The 24,001-nt window shown below is 38.2% G+C and overlaps 1 non-coding gene and 1 pseudogene across 1 annotated transcript; both read left to right on the forward strand.

The window, feature by feature from the left end:
• Positions 1-24,001, forward strand: part of LOC101662808 — a 114,185-nt pseudogene that overhangs the window by 66,907 nt on the left and 23,277 nt on the right.
• On the forward strand, positions 8,152-8,315 carry LOC115868384. The gene has a single exon (XR_004045557.1). It is a non-coding gene; the product is annotated as a U1 spliceosomal RNA (small nuclear RNA).

Below are 24,001 nucleotides of genomic sequence, written 5' to 3' on the forward strand. Positions count from 1 at the left end.
GTATGTATGGATTGTGATAAGAGTTGTATGAGTCCCTAATAAAACGATAAAAAAAAATAAAGGGACCATAGCACCAACAAAATACACAACATTCTTCTAGCTCTTTAATGCTGCCCCCCAGACCCAATCATGACCCCAGTTCTATTTTACAAGTCTGGCTAGACTGGAGCATGTACACTGGTACAGATAAGAGCTGTCGGCACACAGAATCCAGGACAGATAAACCCCTCAGGACTAATAATGAGAATAATGATACTATGAGAATAGGGGGAAGGTAGGGAGAAAGGGGTAGAAAGGGGAACCAATCACAATGATCAACATACATTCCCCCCCAACCCCAGGAAGGCCAAACAGAAATGTGGGTGAAGGGAGACAGCGGGTGATGTGATATATGAAAATAGAAATAATTTGACTCAATTCACTCAATCAACTCACTCATCCACTCACTCAACTCACTCAACTCACTCACTCACTCAACTCAGTCACTGCTCACTCACCCACTGAACTCACTCACTCAACTTACTAAATTCACTCAACTCAATCAACTGATTCACTCAACTCACTCATTGAATCATCTCACTCACTCAACTCACTAAATCACCCACTCACTCAACTCACTCAAGTCACTCAAATCATTCACCCACTCACTCAACTCATTCACTCACTCAACTCACCCACTCAACTCACTCAATTCACTCACTCAACTCACCCAATTCACTCACTAATTCACACTCACTCACTCAACTAAATCACTCAACTCACTCCCAAAATTCACACAAATCAACTCACTCACTCAACTCACAAAATTCACTCAAATCAACTCACCCACTCACTTAATTCACTCACTCACTCAACTCAGTCACTGAACTCACTCACCCACTCACTCACTCAGCTTACTAAATTCACTCAACTCACTCCCAAAATTCACACAAATCAACTCACTCACTCAACTCACTCACAAAATTTACTCAAATCAACTCACCCACTCACTCAATTCACTCACTCACTCAACTCAGTCACTGAACTCACTCACCCACTCAACTCACTCAGCTTACTAAATTCACTCAACTCACTCAATTCCAACTCACTCATTCAATTCAGTCACTCACTCAACACTCACTCACTCAACACTCACTCACTCACTCAACTCATTCACTCAACTTACTCAACTCACTAAATTCACTCAACTTACTCAACTCATTCACTCAACTGACTCACTCTCTCAACTCACTCAATTCACTGAATTCACTCACTCACTTAAATCATTCACTCACTCTCCTTCAACTGACTCAACTCACTCACTCCACTCACTGACTCAACTCACTCAACTCACTCACTCATTCAACTCACTCACTCACTCACTCACCCATTCAGTCAAATCACTCACTCAATTCACTTAACTCACTCAGTTCTCTCAACTCACTCATTCAACCTACTCACTCAACTCACTCACTCATTCAACTCAGTCACTTAAATCACTCATTTTCTCACTCACTCAACTCATTCACTCACCACTCAACTCACTTACTCAACTCACTCAACTCAACTCACTCACTCAAAAAAAAAGAAGAAAAAAATAGAAATAATTTATAAATTATCAAGGGTTCATGAAGGTTGAAGGGTGGGGGAGGAAGGGGGAAAAGAGGAGCTGATAGCAAGGGCTCAAGTAGAAAGGAAATGTTTTGGAAATGATGATGATGACAACATATGCACAAATGTGCTTGATACAATTGATGTATGGATTGTTATAAGAGCAGTAAGAGCCATCAATAAAATGATTTAATAAAATTTTTTAAAAATTGTCAGGATGTACAGAATTAGAAGAATACATTCATTTCATAGTAAGGAGAAAAAAATGAATCAATAGAAACAGATCCATGAATTACGTAAGTTCAGCAAAGATATTAAAACAGTTGCTGTCATATGATCTACATACATTTATGTAGAACATATGAGGGGGTACCCCCAACAAACCGGAATTATGGTTTGCACAAAGCAGAGCTTTTGTAGTAAGTATTTTTCCTGCTAGACAAGCATTGAGCAACTTTCTCTGAGTTAGTGCACTCAGTGGCATGGCCAGGAAAGGGTCTCTCTGGTCACAGTGAATTTTTTTCATAAAAGCAGTTTTACTTGAACTTCATATTTTGTGATGGCTGATTTCAGAATACAGTGTGCAGCTGTAAAATTTTGTTTCATTTTTGGGAAAAATTCCAAAGAAACTCTTTTGATGTTGAACACAGCTTACAAGGACAGCACTATGGGAAAAACTCAAGTGTTTGAGTGGTTTCTTCGTTTCAAGGAAGGTGAAATGTCGACTGATGACAAACCTTGTTCTGGACGTCTGTGAACTTCCTGAACATATGAAAATGCCAACGTATAATGCATTTGGATTTCATTCCACCAGGTCAGACTGTTCATCAAGCTTTCTATTTAGAGGTTCCGAAAGGTTGCATACTAGTGTGCAACAAAAAAAGACCTGATTTGTGACAGACAGGGGACTGGTTTTGCCACCTGCTCAAGCCGGCATCTCAGTATAACAGTTGTTGGCACAAAACAGCATTCCTCTCTTGTCCCACGAACCCTACTCACCTGACCGCACTCAGCGCAACTTCTTGTTTCCATAAATGAAAAGGATCATGAAAGGATAGTAATTTGACATGTAGAAGAGGTGAAGAGAAAAACAAGGAAGCTTCTGTCAGTCATCCAAAGAGTTGAGTTTGAAAAATGTTTCCCAGAATGGAATAACAGATTTGACAAATGTATTAAATGTAATGGAGAGTACTTTGAAGGTGATAAGGTTGTTTTGTAAAAAAACACAAAAAACATATCTTTGAAAACAAAATAGTGGGTGTTTGGGGGTACCTCCCTCATTTAAATAAGACCCCCGTCAAGTTTTTAAGGTTGAAAAATACAGTATTTGAATATCCTGTGAACACAAACTCTTGATATATACACTTGCTTCTGCCTGAGTCCTCCTTTTTTTCTAAAAGCAAGACCCATCTTATTTTCTAAAACGATTGTGCCTATAGGCTTCATTTCGATCATTTCCTCAAGGATATCCTGCCTGTTTCCTGACTAGCTCACAGCACTTGGCCACCTGATGCCCTGACTCCAGTTGCTGTCAACTTACTATTCTTATAAATAGAATTTTCGGTTACCAGGGAGATTAGGTAAATTACCCGTGTATCCATCACTCTTTGGTTTTATTCATTACCACCTCCAGTGTCCAGCACAGCACTTGTCGCATATCAACAATTTGACACTTATGCAGGTAGGCAGGCAGGAATGAATGAACAGAAGGAGAGAGGAAAGGGTGTATTTCTATATTTTTGAAATTTTACTTTATATTAACAAGTCGTAGGAGCCCTGTCATAGTATCTATGAATCAGGCTGCTAACCAAAAGATAAACTGTCGGAAACCACTAGCTACTCTCCTGGAGAAAGATGAGGCTTGCTACTCCTGTAAAAGAGTTACGGTCTTACACAAAAGAAGGCTAAAGTGCTCAGTAAAACTCTAAAACAAGAGAGCAGCCTGCTTATTTCCCAACTGGTGGATACCGAAAACATGTGGCCAGACAAACGCAAAGGGAAAATAAGTTAAAGGAAAACGTCCTCCAGTGGGGTCCTCAAGGAGCAACAAACAGTCAAAAACCAAAGTAGGAAACATGTTGAGACAGTGCTGCTTTATATTAAAAAATTAACCCACTTTATGGATCAGAGAATGTCAAAGCTTTTATCCATTGTCGTTTTCTCTTCTGGAAGAGATTTCAAACACAAAATTACTTGTTCCTGTTTCCCTCTAAACAAAGATGATCAGATAGTACATTCAAAGCCAGAATCCTCGGACACATGTACAGAGATGGAATATAATTAAAATGGGATATGTGCAGGGGCTCAAAAGGTTCAAGGAAAATGGAATAGAGAGATAATAGTATTTTTTGATAATTTTTTTAATCCCTCCATAATATTTTCTTTAAAATTCAGTGTGTTACACCACAGGCCTCAAAAATGCTTGCTGATGAATTTTGGAAAGGATTTTGGTAAAAGGAGAAAAATGAGAAAATGTATTTCCTTGAAAATTATACTGGTAGGCAAACATTTGCTTTTTGTAAAAGAAACGCTCTTTTTATAGAAAATAAAGCCATGATGTGGTGTATTAAAAGCCTCTAATTCATATCAAGACACTACTCATGACTGTAGCAAAGCTCAGTATTTAAGGAGAGGAATAAGAGAGTTTTATGGTTCAATCTAGTATCTGATATATGATATCTAGCATTCCAGGAACAACACCATCTTCTTGATAATTAAGACTCCTTAACAACAAATCAAAGTTATCAGCAACACTGCGTCCCCTCTGTACTGAGTTTCCGGAGTTTCAATGTCTAAGGTAGGGTTTTAAAAGTAGAAGAGAGAGGAGAGGAGCCCACATGAGCTTGAAAGGAAATGGGGCTTTAAAAAGAAAAGATCAGAAACTAAAATGCTAAAAATGGAAGCTGAAGCAAAAAGTTTTCAATAAAACTGACAAGCAAAACGAAAAAAAGAATTTGAGCCTCAGAAACCCACAGGGATAGTTCTACACTGTCCTAATAGGTCACTCACTATACATTGGAATTGACTCATGACAGTGAATGAGATTTTTTTTAACTGTAAATTAGGTGGGGGGTTGTTCACATTTCAGACCATCCACTTAGTACTCAACAGTTTAGACCACCAGTCAAACCCTCCAAGAGTATAACCTACCTCACTGCTTAATTTCTCTTCTCCCTCTTGTGGGTCACCATTGTCCACTTCACCCCTAGTTAACACCCATCAACTATCTAGTTTATTACTTTATGTCCCCTTACTTGTGCCCTCCCCTTCACACACACCCCCACACAGCCAACTCCAAAGTCTATTCCCTTTGGTATGAAAGTCTTTATCATGTTTGTTTTTCCCTTATGCAAGTGTTCTCAGACAATATTTGTCCTCTTGTGATTGAGCAACTTCACTCAGAATAATGTTCTCCAGGTCCCTCAATGCTATAAAGTGTTTCATGATTTCATCATTATTTTTAAGCAAATCATAGTATTCCATGGTGTGTAGTTACCCAAGTTTCTTTATCCATTCTTCTACTGGTGGGCATTTTAGATGTTTTCATCACCTTGCCCTTGTGAACAAAGCTGCGAAGAACAGGGGTGTGCCCGTCTATTCATGTTATTACCCTGACTTCTTTAGGATTATACCTAGCAGAAGGATTCCTGGAACCTATAGAATTTCCATTCCCAGAGATATGAGGTAGCATCAGATAGCTTTTCACAATAGTTGTATACATTTTAGACCCATCAATCACATATAGGAATTCCAATCTCTCCACAGTCACTCCCGCACTTATTATTTTCTTTTTCATTTAACATGACTGGCATTGTCCATGTAAGGTGATATCTTTTATTTTCATGTTTTACTTTTATTTTCTTCTCCCAGCTGTCTCATGATCCAGAGCATTTCTTCATGTTTTTTGGCCATTTCAACATGTTCTTTGATGAGCTGTCTGCTCTTGTCCTTTGTCCACTTCTTCATTGGGTCATTTTTCTTTTCCTCATTGAGCTGTTGCAATTTTCTATGTTGTTCTTGGTAGAAGCCTTCGAGTAAGTTCTGACCATTAGCAACTCTATGCAGCACAGAAAAAAGCACTGCCAGGTCCTGCACCATCCTCACAATTGTTCTTCTGCTTAAATCCATTGTTGCTGCCTGAGTGTCAATCCATCTCCTTGAGGGCCTCCCCTTCTTGCACGGCACCTCTACTTTACTAAGCAGGATGTCCTTTTCCTGGGACTGGTCTCTCCTGACAATATGTACAAAGTATGCAAGATGGAGTCTCACCGTTCTTGACTGTAAGGAACACTTTGGATGTACTTCTTCCAAAACAGATGTTTGTCTTTTAAGAGGTTCATGGTACTTTCAATATTCTTCTCCAGCACAATTCCAATGCATTGATTCTTACTCAGTCATCTTTATTCAACATCTAATGTTCTCATGCATATGAGGCAATTGAACATAGATAGTTTGGGTCAGGTGCACGTTAGTTCTCAAAGTAATATTCTTGCTTTTCAATATATATATTTGGTTTTCACTTTATTTTAATCACTTTATTGGGGCTCATACAACTCTTATCATAATCCATACATACATCAATTGTATAAAGCACATTTGTACATTCGTTTATCCTCATCATTCTTAAAACATTTGCTCTCCACGTAAGCCCCTGGCATCAGCTCATTTTTCCCCTCTCCCTCCCTGCTCCCCACTCCCTTATGAACCCTTGATAATTTATAAATTATTATTTTGTCATATCTTACACTTCTGACATCTCCCTTCACCCCCTTTTCTGTTATATGTAGATCCTTGTAATTGGTTCATGCAGATTTACCCAATGTACTACATCTTTTGATCTCTTGACTGCCACTTCCATGAATATTGATTGCGGATCCAAGCAAGACGAACTCTTTAACAACTTCAAACTTTTCTCCATTTATCATGATGTTCTCTATTGGCTTAGTTGTGAGGATTTGGGTCTCCTTTATATTGTTATAGTCCATACTGAAGGCTGCCATCTCTGTTCTTCCTCAGCAAGTGCTTCAAATTCCTCCTTACTTTCAACAAGCAAGGTTGTGTTATCTGTATACCACATGTTAATAAACACACAGGCTCTCTGCTACACATTCCTGTTGACAAGCCAGATGTGCTACACTGATGGAGCCAAAGCCCCGGAGCTCGATGGACCACGTGGAGACCCAGGCCAGCTCTGAGATGCTTCCACCACCACTGGATCTACAAGAATTTCCACCCACTGGCCTGTGATCTTCTTGCATTTGGCATCATTGCATGCGTTGCATAAATCTGAAGAGGAATTTATAGACTGGAATCACACATATGGTCTAATATCAGACTTATGGACTTGATCTAGACTGGGATGGAATGTTTTCTTCATATACAATGACTCTTATATAAAACTCTTTCTTATACATATATAAGGGCCTATGAATTTGTTTCTCTGGTCAACCCAGACCAACACATTATCTAATCCTGATGCCCTATTTTTTTTCATATACTACAAATTCTCTGATAATTTGCTCAGCATACAGATGGAATGAGTATGGGGAAAGGATGTAACCCTGTTGCACAGTGTCCTGAGTTTAAACTACATAGTAGTCCCTTATTCCGTCCACACAGCTCCCTACGTTGAGAAGTATGGGCGTGAGTGATTAGCAGCTGGAGAGAAAGTACTGCGCACACCTAGCAAATGACATTGTCCCTTTACCCCTTTGCTTTGCTCGCTTCCACAGTCTCTGGGATGTGGGCTTTCTCAATTACGTAGCTTTCAAGACATTCTCTGAAATCATAGGCTACTTGGTCTTTCTTTTCGCCCATTGTCTCCTACTGGTACAGGTGTGTCTACCCGTGCATGTGTTCAGCTGACTATCTTACCCCAGAATTCCTGCCTTTCTATATTTTCAAAAGTTTTTAAATTCACAAGCAATACACATGTAACAAAATAAATCCAGAATGGCAGACAATTTCAATTGGGGCAACTCAAATATATAATTCTTGATATTTCAGAAGAGGAACAGTAGTAAAAGAAATACATATAGACAGTCATATATATACATATAATATGGAAAAATTAAAACACACTCTTTGGGCTCTTTCTTAACTTCATTATCCAAGATATCTAAAACAGATAAATACCATTCATCCTATGAATGCATTAAAAATTATGAAGAAACATTAATGGTTTAAAGGTGCACTGTGTTCCTATAATAATGATTTGTGTTGAGAATATTCTGAAATATTTAGATAAAATTGCCATGATTAGCACAGCAGACATGTATTATAGAATACAAAAAGGGGGGAGGATCTCTATTTAAATGTTTAGCATCGTTTAGTTTAAACAAAACAATTATTTTATTTTTACAACATCAGTGGGATACTTCTAAGTAGTGGACTTATTCTTGGTGCTTTGCTGTTAATTAGAATCTCAAATGACGAGATAGAAAGCTGATTGAACTTTAAAATTCACTGTTTATATTAATAAGATTTGGATCACTGTGTAATTAATTATTGAGCCATTTGGAAGCTTCAATCTCAGAAATATCACAAAGAGAAAAGAATTTAATACTTACCTGGCAGGGGAGATATCATGATCACGAAGGTGGTTTACCCAGGGCGAGGCTTATCCATTGCACTCCGGATGTGCTGACCCCTGCGATGTCCCCAAATGTGGGAAACTCCACTGCATAATTTGTGGTAGTGGGGGACTGCGTTGGCGCTCTCCCCTGAAAAAGGAAAAAAAAAGAGAGAGAGAAAAGAGTTTATTGTCCTGGAGCATTATGGGGTGGGGCAGTTTCTTTTATAATGCTTCCTTAGGAGATGATTTTAGTAGGCCTGATTATTGCCAACAATTGGTTTTCAAAAGTTTGGTTAAACTTTGGATTAATGAAAACTGAATATTCAAGTAGGCTGAGCTTAATTGACATTAAGATAAATATTTTAAAGATAATGTAATGACTGATGAGGCTGTCTGCTCCCATAAAGACTTACAAAGTCTCAGAAACACTATGCAGGATCTCCATAAGTCAGAATTAAGTAGATGGCATTGAGTGGGCTTTGGTTGGCAATGACTGCTATATCTGCTAGCACCAAATCTGCTACTTAACATATATAATTAGCAGAGGGATTAAAATATTTAAGGTTTTGAAATAAGAGTAAAAAATATGTCTAAAATCTGCAAGATCAATGTTCACTGCTACCCTGGGTATCCTAAGTGAAAATAGATAATTTGTTGTTGTTGTTGTTGTTGTTGTTGTTGTTGATGTTAGGTGCTGTAAAGTCAATTTCAACTCAGAGTGACCCTATGTACAATAGAGCAGAACACTGCCTGACTCTGCCCCATGCTCACAATTGTTAACTTTGCGCCCACTATTGCAGAGACTGTGTCCATGCACCTTGTCAATGGTCTTCCTTTTGTTCACTAGTCCTCTAATTAGCAAGCATGACGTCCTTTTCCAGGACTGGTCTTCCCTGAAAGCGTGTTCAGAGTAGGTAAGGAAGCCCCACCATACTTACCTCTAAAGAGCATTCTGGCTGTACATCTTCCAAGACAGATTTGTTTGCTCTTTTGATAGTCTTCGGTACTTTCAATATTCTTTTCCAATGCCATAATTCTAATGCACCTATTCTTCTTTGGTCTTCCTTATTCAATGCCCATATTTCACATGAATTGTGAGGTGACTGAGTGATGTAGGGCCTTTGAAATTACATAGCCTAATTTTGTTCATTTGATTATTATCAGTGATTTTTGATCACATATCTCTTTGACAATCTGATGTTATCTCTGAAACCTTGGCCCAGGAACATTCACAGAGATCTAGATTTGTCACTATCTGTAACCGAATTCCTAAGCTCCAAAGAAAATTATTTGTGATCCTTTACTGTTTTGCTTTAATTAATCCTATATCTTTTCAGTACTCAACATCTTTTGTTAGACTCAGATTCCTTTCTGACTCCCCACAGGCAATAGCAGTTTGATGTTAAAATAAGACCATCTTTATTTCCAAAATAATCCAGTAGCTTAAAAGTTCTTAAGGGATTGCTGCAGATTCCAAGAGCAACTTCACATAAGCGTGTCCCACATCTCATGGAGAGAGCATCTGTGTGTGTGTGTGTGTAAGTGCGTGCGTGTGTGTGTGTGTGTGTGTGTGTGTAGATGTAGGAGATAAGGAAGCATGCAGTGTGTGTAAAATATTTTTATGAAGTTGTGAATAGTGTATTCCAGAATTCAATTACCTCTCCCCAACTTCCCTCTCTCTTTAAGACTGAAAGATATAGATGGCATGAGTATATTTTCTGTTAGTAGACCCCACATCTAGAAATTGAAAGCAAGTTCCTTCAACTAATAAGAGAAGGGAGTGAAGACGACTCAGGGTAGAGAATAACTTAGGCAACGTAAAAACCATTTGTTATAAACAATTATGGTTCCTTAAATTAACCAGTGCCTAACTTTGGAAGTTAAGAGCTCCATGATTGTACAGTTGACTAATGGGAAAGACAACTTGAACCGTTGTGTGCAACTCCACCCGAACCCTTAATATTCTACGTTGGTTCCTTCTCTCACGTCATACACATAGCTTTTTCCTTGTCGGATGCAAATGAGTGTGGGGAGTTGTCCTTTGTTAATTCAAGATCTTTAAAATCATGAGCTGTGTTCATTAAATGGATCTATCCAAGAAAAAAATCCAATCTACAATATGTTCTTCCAAAGTCAAAGCTTTATTAATCAAAGTGAATTATCCCAAATTGCCCCGGAGAACAAATAACTTGCTTGACTGCTTTTGCACACTTTATCTTCGATATCATCTATTCCTCATACTAGCTGCTCTGGATTGGCTGACAGCCACCGCTACTAGCTGATAGGAAACATATACTATGGATTTCTTTAGTCTTCTAATCTATCTCACTAACTATGCCAACTTCTACCAACATCACATCCTAGACTCATAAAAAGAACTCATGAAAAAAAAGGAAAGTTTCAAGAATCACTAATGGGTTAAAATGTGTTTCTGAGATGTCATCAAAAATTTTAAAATCCCCTTTGAAAAGAACACTGAAAAGAGTCTGTGCCCACGGTGTTTAGGTTCTTTATACTTTTCCCTCCACTTATGGCCCATAGTCGGAAGCAAATCCCTTCTTTTATCGACACATCCATCCACTTTCCCCTTAACCATTCATCACTTTACCCAACTCCTACTCATTCACTCCTCTTTTCTTACACTTCTTTCATCTTCCCATAACTGCGCTATCATACATTCTTAATCTTTCTCGGTGCTCCTAAAATAATTGCCATTACCCTCAGTGGAAGAGAAGTGTGAAAGGTATACTTGTTGCCTCAGTTTTGCTATTTCCACTTAGATTTCTCCTGAGTCAAAAAGCTCTAATACTCCAATTCTTGCTGGATTTGGGGGAGCAGAGAGTACAGCAAACCCAAAAATTATGTTTAGTTATAGTTTTAAAAAGAGTAGGATTAGACAAAGAAGTGTATGACAGCTGGCTGAAATAGGATGGTATGAGTAATGGTGGGGGTGGGGCGTTTAAAGAGATGTTAATATTAATACTCACAGTAACAACTAAAATCAGTTGAACACTCAAATGTTAAGTTTGTTGTCTTTGTAAGGTCCCAAAGACAACAATAAATATAAATAAAACAATGGCAATGTTTTTAAATGCATAGCTACAACTTCTAAAATTAGATCTGAATCTAAGTAGAAGTTGGTTTATTTTCCTGATTGTTGAATAAGATTTTACTCAAAATTTTTTTAACTATTAACTATTTAACTATTTCAAATTTCCCTTTAAAAAATCCTGTATTTTACTCATCTGGCAAACTTGTTTATGCTTTTGGCATTTGAATATATATATATATATAAACTTTATATATATATAGAAAACTTTATCTATAGATCTAAAACTTTATAGATCTAAAACTTTATCTATATATATAACTTAATATATATAAAACTTTGATTCTAACACATAAAGATGCTGAGTCATTGCCTCATTACCAACAATTTATTTCAACAGAATTTAGCTGGAAGACACAGAGTTATGGTGTTTCTGGGGGTCATGGTGTTATCAACCATGCCTTTTGCGTCGAATTGTGTCGAAATTCTACCACCACTGTAAATTTGTGGTCAATTTTCCACACTCACAAAAACAGTCCACACTCACAAGAGATGTCTAGAAGAGGTGGTGTTTGATCAAGTTGAATAATTATCAACAAAGATTTCATTAATCACTAACTCGGCCAACACTTTATAACTTTCTAGCAGATTCTGTTACGTCCAGAAGGTAAAAATTAATAAGGCATTCCCCCTGCCCTGGAGTAATTCATATTCCAGATGAAAAATAATATACTAGGAACCTTGCAGCAAAACTAAACCTACAGAAATTCTTTAAAAGACGGAAAGTAAAAATGTTGATTTGTCTCTGTAGAGGTCATAATTTTATAACTCAATTTATCCTAATTGAAAAAAAGTCAAGTAGATATTATCTAGAAACAAAATAAGCTCTGGGTAAATAACCCAGAGCATGTTATATCTCTTTATTTTTTATTTTGGGAGCACATAGCCATCATTATGTGTGAAACCCTATTGTAGCCACTGAAAAAAACTCTCATTACTCATTTCTCTCTTATTGTATAGGTAAGAAAACAGAGGAAAGTAATCTACCTATCAGCAGTTCAAGACCCCCAGCCACTTTGAGGGGGGGAAAGATGAGGTTATTTATTCCCTTCAACATTTACAGTCTCAGAAACCCTGTGTAGGGTAACTGTGATTCTAAATAAACTTGGTGGCAGTAGGTTAGGTTTTTCTTTGTTAGAGGTTGAAATTAAATTAGCAGGATTCTATTTTTTAAATTATGTCATTTAGAAATAGAAAGTTGTGACTGATTGCACAATATGATGAACAAAATTAGTGCCAACATTTAAAGAATATTTAAATGGCAAATGTATATTTTGAAAATGATTTAAATTGTAATGTTCTAATAGTTCAGACAAAATGCTCTCTCCATAATATCTAAAGATATGATGACAATGATTGAACTATTGAAGTGTATGCTATGTAAATTATGAGCCAATAAAACCTCTTAAAAGAAACAGAAAGAAAGGAAGGGAATGATGGGGCCAGATGAAGTAGTGTGCGTGCTTGTGCACGTGTATGTGTGTGCAGGGATTTTCTGCTTGAAAACAATTCAGTGTTTTGATTTTAAAAATTGTTACTCAATATACTTTATGGAAAATAAAATACATTAAATCTAAAATTTTTTAAAGGTGTGATGGTAAATTACATAAAAATAAAACACTGAAGAAAATGCAAGTTATCCTACTGCACCCTAGATGAATAAAGAGTTGTTAATCTCTGTGATTCTTGCAATTATTTAAATATCTAGCCTGTCAATCAGGTCACAGCCTGATGATGCCTCCTTGTGGGTGTGGCCTTCTCATGAGGATTCTGGGAACTTCTCTTTCTCCCTGGAGATGGGACATATTCTCTCTCTGCTTCACTTTCCTGCTGTTGGGACACTTGGAGAGGTGGAGGAGCCACGTGGAGACCTGCTCCTGTGCTGAGATGCTTCCATCAGCATTGGATCCACAAGACTTCTCACCCACTGGACTGTGATCTTCCTGCATTCTGCATCATTGCATGTGGCTGCGTGTGAGTCTAAAGAGGAATTTATGGACTAGTATCGGACATATGGGCTAATATCAGACTTTTGGATTTGATCTGAATGGGGCTGGGATTTATTCTCAATATATAATCGATCTTTGATATAAAGTGCTTCCATATATATGTATATGTATATGTATATTTAATTTATACATTTATATTCCTGATTTGTTTCTCTAGTCAACCTGGGCTAATATAACTCCCAAACTCCATGGGGGGAAGGTTTATTCTCTGGATTAACAAATTGTCCTATTGATCACAAAAACAAATAAGCAAACAAAAAATCTGATGCTTCAAAGTACTAAGAAACAGAATCCCACTCATCTTGGAATCAAAGGTGGGCATTCTAAACCTATCAGTCCTTGCCTCAAAGAAAGATGAGGCAATCTGTTTCCCTAAAGATTTTCAGCCTCTAAACCTTAGGGAGCAGTTCTGTGTTCTTCTAATCAACTCAATGCCGTTAAGGTTCTTGTTGTTTTTGGGTTTGGGTTTTGGTTAGGCTGTTGAACAGAGAAAACTAACCCAGTTATCACATCTGTGTGGAAAGTTTAAGATTTATTTATCTTAGGCTAAGAAACAAGAATCATGACCCTCTAATAAGTTAGCTTTAATTAACACACTTCACTTTAAGTGTTCTTAATCTCTAGTCTAGTGCAGACTAAAAAACCAAAAGCCAAACTCTCTGCCATCAAGTTGATTCCATCGACTCACAGTGACCTTATATATAAGAGCGGAGAGAACTGCATCTTTGGGTTGCCAAGACTGTAACTGTTTATGGGAGTAGAAAGCCACATCATGCTTCCTAGGAGTGGCTGGTGGATGCAAACTGCTGACTCCAGGATATAAAGGAAATCTACTGGAACAACAATGCAGATGGAACCCATACCAAGGTGTTCCAAGAACAGTTGAATCAACTGACACAACTGATAACCAGTGGGTTCAGAGGATGTCCAAAGCTTGTGGAGAAATATATATAAATCATTATATTGGGAGCTCTTACAGATATTATAACGATCCATAATTCAATTAGATCAAGCATAATTGTACAGTTGCTGCCACCACCAGCTTCTAAACATTTTCTTTCTTCTAGAACTCTTTGATATCAGCTCCCTTTATTCCCTCCCACACCTACCTTATGCCCCAGGAACACTTAAAATATGTTATATATATTAACATATGTATATACACACATATGCATATACATATATATATAGCCATGCTTTACACCATCCAATGAATCCATTCACCTGCAATTCTGTTATGTGTTCCCTTTGAGTGGGGTTACACGGTCATCATTGCTATCAGTTCCTCCTTCACCCTCCTCTCTTCCTGTACCCTCAGGGAATGATTACTCCCATTACTGTTTCTGAAGAGTTTATCTAGCTTGGATTTCATGCATCGAACTATCTTAATTATACAAATGAACATACACAGGTCTAATAAGATTATTGAGGTAAAATGAAGACCATAATAGTAAGGGAAGGAAATATTAAAGAACCAGAGGATAGTTATGTGCTTCATCAGTGCTATACTGTACCTTGGATATATCACCCCTTCCATGTGACACTTCTGTGAGGGACAGTCCAATTATATTACAGTTGGGTTTGGGGTCTCCACTTTGTCTGGGCTCTTTTGCATCAATTTGCTTGCTTGCTTGCTTCTGATCTTCTGCTACCTATTCCCATTGACAACTGATGATCACACAGGCTGGTATGCTTCGTCTATGTGGGCTATTTTGCTTTCCTGCTAGATGGTCGCTTGTTTAAGTTCAAAGTTTTAAAAACCCCGATGCTATATCTTACATTGCGAACAGATCCTGAGTTTACTTGTGTTTCCACGCCATCTGTTATGGATGGATCACGAGATAACTCGTGATTTCTACACGCTGTCTTCAGATGCCATCTGCTTGGATATATTTTAACTATTTCTGTCTATTTAGGTGTTTACATCAGTAGTGAATGTGTCAAACTCGATTGTCTTCATGTTCTTTTTGTTTATTTAGCATTTTAGTGCATTTTGGTTAAATCAAATAGTTACTATTTGTTTGAATTGTTTTGCAAGGAGTTGTGCACTTATCATGATGAAACCTCAGTGAAATGTAAAACATCACCTAAATCGCTCAAGTGGTCTCCCGTTACACAAAAAGACACGAAGAAATTCTTAGCCCTAATTCTTCTAATGGGACAAACCAGAAAAGATAGCTGGAAAGATTATTGGTCAACAGATCCTCTAATGGCTACCCCAATATTTCCACGGACTATGAGTCGTAATAGATTTGAACAAATATGGACATTCTGGCACTTTAAGGATAACACGAAAATGGACAATAGCTCCGGAAGACTCTCTAAAATTCAAACTGGGCTGGATTATTTCCTAAATAAATTCAGGACACTTTACAGACCAAAGCAACAGCTGTCTTTGGACAAGGGGATGATTCCAGGGAGAGGACGCCTGAGGTTTCAAACATACAACTCAGTAAAGATGACAAAGTATAGTTTACTTGTTAGGATGGTGTGCGAGAGTGACACAGGCTATATCTGCAATATGGAAATTTATACTGGTGAAGGGAAGAAATCGGAAGAAACTGTTCTTTCAGTTCTTTGCCCTTATCTTGGTATGTGGCACCATATCCACCAGGATAATTACTATAACAGTACCTCTACTGCTGATTTACTACTGAAAAACAAAACTACAGTCTGTGGTACTATTAGAGTGAACAGAGGTTTACCACTAACTCTAAAAGTCAAAGCATCAAGAATGAAGAAAGGTGACACAATTTTCTGTAGAAAAGGTGACTTTCTTCTCCTCATGTGGAAAGACAAGCAAGATGTCAGAATGATATGAAGAATTCATGATGCTTCTGTCTCAAATACAGGAAAGAGCAATAGAAAAACTGGAGAGGGTAGATTGAAACCTGTGTTTCAATGAAGGGAGTTGATCGTGCAGATCAGTACCTCTCGTATTATCCTATTCTAAGGAAAACAATGAAATGAACAAAAAAGTCATCTTTTATCTCATAAACTGTGGACTTTTCAATTGTTATAGAATTTACAATGCCCTAAATCCAGAGAAAAAAAGAAGTACAAGCAGTTTCTCCTTTCTGTAGCAAAATACTGGATTACTGACAATGAAAATGAAGGCTCTCCGGAACCAGAGAGCGATGTCCAGCCCAACCCCTAGTAGAGCAGGGAGAGCACCATGTAAAGATCCAGCAGGAAGGCTGTCAGGGGACATGAGCAGCACGAACCTGTGTTCATTTCAAGCAATGGAAAAAAGAAATTTCCTCTAAGACCTTGTAGAATTTGTGCTACCCATGGAAAAAAAATGTGAAACCAGGTATATCTGCAAATTTTGTAAGGTACCGCTTCACAGAGAAAAATGTTATACAAAGTACCATACATTAAAAAAGTACTAGGAACCTTTGTTTATATATGGTTCCTATGCTAGCTACAATATATGAAATAATTGTAACTGTTTAGGATAAGGTCTCCACAACTAATCAAACCAAAGGCGAGGAGATAGTTTTTGCACAGTGTTTCAGGGATAATATTTGCACACTGTCTTTGTTTCTCCATGTAGTTGTATAGTATAGTTGTAGCGTATAGTCAAAATAGTACATTGTATAACAAAGGAACATATCAACAAATGAACACTGGGGAACAAAGAATGTATTTTTTTGTTTGATATACTGTATTTATTTTTACTGTTTTTCAAAGTAATATGGATTATGTTGATTATTTTTACAAGAAGTCTATCATTTCATGAAGATTATAGTTCATAAAAGTAATAATGTTCTGCATACATTGCAAAATATTGTTTCATGTGAGACAACGTTTTATATTCAAACATTGAAAGTTAAAAATAAATATGATAAAAAGTTGATGCAATGTAAACCCATTTATGGTTTAATGCAAAAAAAACAAAAAACCTAACAGCCAAAAAAATACACGGCCACTTGGGTAAATTGGTAAAAAAAAATCCGGTCTTTAATGTATGTCTTTTAATAGCCAGGTACCATAAGCTTTCTTCACCATATTTCCTTGTGCACCCATTTTGTCTTCAACGATCATGTGAGAAAGGTAGCATATGTTTCCATATATAAATATATATGTATGTATGTATATGTATGTATGTATGTATGTATGTATATGTATATATGTGTGACAATTTGTATAAATATACAAATATACCCATCTTTATATATTTTCTTACCTCCTGTGTTAGTCTGGATTGACTAGGGAAACAAATTCATAGATACACTCTTATGTGTATAAGAAAGAGCTTTACATACAAGAGCAACTGAACACTGAGAAACCATTCCAGCCCAGTCCAGATCAAGTCAATAAGTCCGATAATAGCCCATATGTCCAATACCAATCTATAAATTCCTCTTCAGACTCACACAACACATGCAATGACACCAAGGGCAGGCAGATCACAGGACAGTGGATGGGAAGTCTTGTGGATCCAGTGATATTGTAAGCATCTCAGCGCCGGCAGGGGTGTCCACAAGGCTTCTCCGGCTCCAGAGGTCTGGCTCCATCAGCCTCTATCCATGGTTCTCCAGAACGATGTCTCACAAGGAGTGAGCATGTGTCCCACCTATTTATCTCCTAAGGGCCTCCAAATTATCAAGCTACTACCTGATTGACAGGCTAGACTCCACCCCTTCACCCTAAATCCTCAAATTGACACCAAATTATGTTACTACCATACTTCTTGCCCCACTATGTTTACCCATTGTTCTCTCAGTAATTCCTCTCAGATACATTTCAATGGATCAAACATAACCAGGAACACTACACCCGTCTCACTGTCAATTTTACATCCCTTGCTATTCCTCTGTTCCTATCATTATTGGCTCACCACTCCCCTGCCACCACCGCCTCCCCTCCCATGCCGCTTCCCCTCACCCCCAACCATGGGTCCTGTTGCTGTCTCCTTGTGATTGCTTATCCCGCCTACCTTATATAGCTAGACACCAAAAGAAATAGAAAAGAGAGAGGCCACACAAATAGTTCCAAGTCTAACTGTTGTCCTAAGCCAGAGTAGATGAGTATCTTTCTGTTAAACAGAGAGCAGGCCCTACTATAATCCATCAGTCTAATCCCCTTTTCTTTCAGGGATCCATATCCCAGGACCCATTTACTTAATAGGACTTATACCCTCGAATCCTTAGCATTCGAGACCAAGGGGCAAGTCTTCTACAAGACCCCATTGCTTTTCCTGCAATCAAGGATGGAGAGGTCTAGTGCCCCCACGTTTAGACTTTCCGTGTGGCCCCCTTGTGAATATCCCCCAACCAGTTCAGATGAGGTGCCAAGAGCTGCCCCCAAGACAGAAGTCTACAATCGAGATTCCTCAGGGACTACGTGGCCTTGCTCCCATTGCTGGTCTGTTGCACTGCCCTCTTGGCTTACCCCCATGTAGTCATCAGACCAGCCACACTTCCTGAACTGTAACATCAGTGCTGTCTGTATCATCTGTAGCACTGTCATCTAGGGAGGGGATACCATATCGCGAGCTGAGGCTGGCCATGCAGTCCTCTCTGTGAATGAGCTGCTCCAAGCAGGAACATCGCCCTCAGGGCCTGGTGCACTTGAACGAGGTCTACTCTCTCTCTCCCTTTCCTGTGGAGACATAAACAACACCTTCCCCTTTGGTGGATTAGTGGCCTGTTCCCCCATTGCGATCTTTTTTCTTGCCCCACCCTTTGTGGATCATAAAGGCATATGAGGGTGGCGGGGAGAGATGCCTTTCAGCAAAGGTGCTATCTGCATATTATTTAGTTAGTTAGTTAGTTTTGATGACATATGCATCATTGGGTTTGGTCTGGCTCTTGCCAGAGTATCTGGTCCTCAGCCCAAGAATTGTGCGATATGTACATTTTCCCCTGTGCCTGTTCTGCTGTTTGAACTTACCTCAGTGGACTCAGTGGACTTGTCCTTTTGTGCTTAGCTAACTTCACTTAGCATAATATCCTCCAACTCTTTCCACAGACGAAATTCTTTATCGTTACATCACTGTTTTTTAGAGATGTGTAGTACTCCATTGTGTGTATATACCAGTTTTAAATTAATCTGTCTACTGATGGGATTTCAGGCTGTTTCCAATTTTTTTCTATTGTTAACTGCACAATGATGGCCATTGGAGTGCAGATGTCTGGTCATGGGCTATTTCTTTTTTTTTTTTTTCTTTCTTTTCTTTTTTTTTTCTACTCATTTTATTAGGGGCTCATACAACTCTTATCACAATCCATACATACATCAGTTGTGTAAAGCGCATTTGTACATTCATTGCCCTCATCTTTCTCAAAACATTTCCTCTCCACTTAAGCCCCCAGCATTAGGTCCTCATTTTACCCCTCCCTCCCCGCTCCCCACTCCCTCATGAGCCCTTGATAATTTATAAATTATTATTTTGTCATATCTTGCCCTGTCCGATGTGTCCCTTCACCCACTTTTCTGTTGTCCGTCCTCCAGGGAGGAGGTCACATATAGTTCCTTATAATCGGTTCCCTCTTTCCAACCCACTCTCCCTCTACCCTCCCAGAATTGCCACTCACACCACTGGTCCTGTAGGGCTCATCCGCCCTGGGTTCCCTGTATTTCCAGTTCCTATCTGTACCAGTGTACATCCTCTGGTCTAGCCAGACTTGCAAGGTAGAATTCATATCATGATAGTGGGAGCAGGGAGGAAACATTTAGGAACTAGAGGAAAGTTGTATTTTTCATCATTGCTACCTCTCACCCTGACTGGCTCATCTCCTCCCCAAGACCCCTCTGCAAGGGGATCTCCAGTGGCCTACTAATGGGCTTTGCGTCTCCACTCTGCACTCCCATCATTCACTATGGTAAGATTTTTTGGTCTGATGATGCCTTATACCTGATCCCTTCGACACCTCGTGATTGCATAGGCTGGTGTGCTGCTTCCATGTGGGCTTTGTAGCTTCTCAGCTAGATGGCCGCTTGTTTACCTTCAAGCTTTTAAGACCCCAGACACTATATCTTTTGATAGCCGGGCACCATCACTTTATTCACCACATTTGCTTCTTCACCCGCTTTGTCTTCAGCAGTTGTGTTGGCAAAGGGAGCATCATAGAATGCCAATTTAATAGAAGAAAATATTCTTGCTTTGAGGGAGTATTTGAGTGGAGGCCCAATGTCCTTCTGCTACCTTAATATTAAACCTGTAAATATAGGCACATAGATAGATCTATGGGCTATTTCTTATTTCTTCTGAGTATATGCCGAGAAGTATAATTGCTGGGTCATAAGGTAACTCTAATTCCATCCATTTTAGGTTTTGCCAAATCGCTTTCCACAGTTGGCTGTACCTATCTATAAGAACACCAGCAGTGAATTACATTTCCTATCGCAACGCTCCCCTCCAACATTTGTTGCTTTCTGGTTTTTTTTAATTGGGCTATCCTTGTGAGTGTTAGATGGTATTTGATGGTTGTTTTGATTTGCATTTCCAGGATGGTTCATTATCAGGAACATTTTCTCATATGCTTATTGGCCATGCAGATTTCCTCCTTTGTGAATCTTCTGTTCAAGTCTTTTGCCCACCTCCTCAGTGAGCTATTCATTTTTTTACTGTTTTAAGGTTGCAGGGTTCTGTAGATTTTAGTAATAAGATCTTTGTCTGATATGTCATTACTAAATATCTTTTCCAAGTTTGAGTGCTTTCTTATTACTCTCTTAATGAAGTCTTTCACAATACACACAAGTATTTTATTTTTAGTATGTCCCACATATCCATTTTATTTTCCTCTGGGTGTGCATCATTTATTATTAGTGATAGCCCATGTATTCCCTGCACTAAAGTTCTTAACTTTGTCCCAATTTTTTCATTGATGATCCTGATAGTATTGGGTTTTACCCTGAAGTCTGTGATCCACATTGAATTTGTCCTTGTGTTTGCTCTGAGGAAAGAGTCTTGGTTCATTCTTCTGCAGGTTGATATCCAATTTTTCCAGCACCATTTGTTAAAATGGGAATTTGTTTCCCATTTGATTTGGGGGGATCCTTATCAAAGATCAGTTGTCTCTATTCTGCTGGGTTTATTTCTGGATTTTCTGTTCTTATCCATTGGTCTGAGTATCTGGCATTATACTGGTTTGACAACTGTGGCTGTATAATGAGTTTTAAAGTCAGATCATGCAAGCCCACACATTAATTCTTCTTTCTGAGGAGTTCTGGGCTTCTTCTCTTTCCATATGAAGTTGGTAGTCAGTTTTTCCATCTTTAAAAAATGATGCTGGTATTTGTATAAGGGTTGCATTGAACCTATATAGTCCCTTAGGTAGGACTGACATCTTTACAATATTGAGTCTTCCAATCCATGAGCATGAGATATTTTTCCATTTGTGATGTTCCCTTGTAATAATGTTCAGTAATTTTCCTCATAGAGATATTTTCTCATTTTGGTCTAGTATAACCCTATATATGTCCATTTATGCTTGGCTATTGTGAAGGGTACTACCATCTTGATCTCTTTTCCTGTAATCTCATCAGTTGTATAGCAATCCATTTGACTTCTGCTTGTTGATCTTGTATCCTGCCACACTACCATATTCCTCTATCACTTCCTGCATTCCTACTGTGGAACTTTTGGGGTTCTCAATATATAAAATCATATCATCTTCAAATACTGATAATTTCATTTCTTTTTTCCCCAAATGAATACTTTCGATGTCCTTCCGTTGCCCTATGTCATTAGCTAGGACTTCCAGGGCGATGTTAAATAAAAGTTGGGACAAGGGTCCCCTTTCTCAGTGGCAATGTCTTTGTCTTTTCTCCATTGACTGAAACTGGCTGTTGGGTTTTCATATATAGTTTTAATTATACTGAGGTAATTTCCTTCTAGTCCTATCTTCTTTAGTGTCTTAATTAGGAATGGGTGTTGAATGTCAAATGCTTTTTCTGTGTCTATTGATATTATCGTGTGGTTTTTGTCCTTTTTCTTCTCCACGTGGTGGATAATGTTGATAGATTTTCAAATGTTGAGCCATTCCTGCATCCCTGGAGTGAATCCCACTTGGTCATGATGGATTATTCGTTTTATATACTTTTGTATTATATTGGTTAGGTTTTGTTAAGGATTTTTGCTTCTATGTGCATTAGAGACATCAGCCTGTAGTTCTCTATTCTTGTCGGATCCTTGCCCAGTTTGGGTATCAGTGTTATACTAGTTTCATAAAATGTGTTTGGGAATTTATTGTCCTTTTCTATGTTCTGGAAGAGCTTGGTAGAATTGGTGTCAGCTCTTCCTTGAATGCTTGGTAGGATTCTCCTCTGAAACTATCTGGGCCACGGTTTTTTAGTTTAGTTACTTGATAACCTTATATATTTCTTCTTTTTCTATGGGTCTGTTCAAGCTCTTGACATCTATATGAGATAATCTGGGGAGGGTTTGTTTTCCCAAGTATTTGTCCATGTCTTCCAAGTTGTTGTATTCTTGGAATACAGTCCTTCCTAGTACTGTGTAATTAGTCTTTTAATTTCACAAAGGTGCATTGTAATTTCCCGTTTCATCCCTCAACCTGGATATTGAAATCTGCTCCTTCCTATCTTTTGTTAGGTTTGCCAAGAGTTTGTCAATTCTGTTAATCTTTTCAACGAATCAGCTTTTTAATGAGTTGTTTTTCTCCCTTGTTTTTTGTTTTCCCACTCATTTATCTCTGCCCTGATTTTTATCATTTCTTTTCTTTTGCTATTAGAAGGATTATTCTGCTGACTCTGTTCCAACTGTTGAAAGCTTTGTGATAGGGTATCCACCGTAACTCTCTCTTCCTTCTTCATGTGTGCATTTATCGCTATCAATCATCCTCTGATAATGCCTTTGCTTTATCCCATAGGTTTTGGTATGCTATATTCAGTCTCTTTGGTTTCTAGAAACTTCCTAATTTCATCTAAAATTTAGGCCAATACCCACTCCTTTTGAAGAAGTATGATATTCATCCTACAAGTATTTGTCCCCCACACACACACCTTTTATTAATATTTTTTTTCTTTTGTTGATTTCCAACATTATGGTACAGTGGTCAGAGAAGGAAGTCTGAGTGACCTCCATATGTTTGAATTTGCTCAAACATGACTTGTATGCCAGCATATGGTCTGGTCTAATTTTGCATACATGCCATGTTAACTTGATAAGAATGTAATTTCTAATTATTTATTTATTTGCAGTTGCGTGGGGAGCTCTGAATATGTCTATCATGTGTAATTGTAGTATTTAGTTCTGTAGTGTTTAGTTCTGTAGCTTCCTTATTAATCTTTCTTTCCCATTAATCTCTCTTTCTCACAGAGTGAGTGGCATATTGAAGCCTCCAACACGATTGTTGATCCCATGATTCCTTTTTTAATCTTTTGATTAATGGAGTATCTCATTGGGTGTATAGATGTTTATTATGCTGACTGGCGTTGGTCTACTGATCCCTTACACATTACATAATACCCATACTTGTCTCTTGTTATGTCCTTAATTTTGTCAGAGATTAGAATTGCAACTCCTGCTTTTTTTTTAAATCATTTTATTGGGGCTCATACAACTCATCACAATCCACACATAGATCAATTGTGTGAAGCACACTTATACATTTGTTGTCCTCATCATTCTCAAAACACTTGCTTTCCACTTGGGCTCCTGAAATCAGCTCCTCATTTTTCTTTCCACCCCCCTCCCTCCCCAACCTCCCCTCCCTCATGAACCCTTGATAATTTATAAATTATTATTTT

Source organism: Echinops telfairi, unplaced genomic scaffold (genome assembly GCF_000313985.2).
Source record: "Echinops telfairi isolate 266 unplaced genomic scaffold, ASM31398v2 ScPeMD7_9;HRSCAF=40, whole genome shotgun sequence".
Lineage (NCBI taxonomy): Eukaryota > Metazoa > Chordata > Mammalia > Afrosoricida > Tenrecidae > Echinops > Echinops telfairi.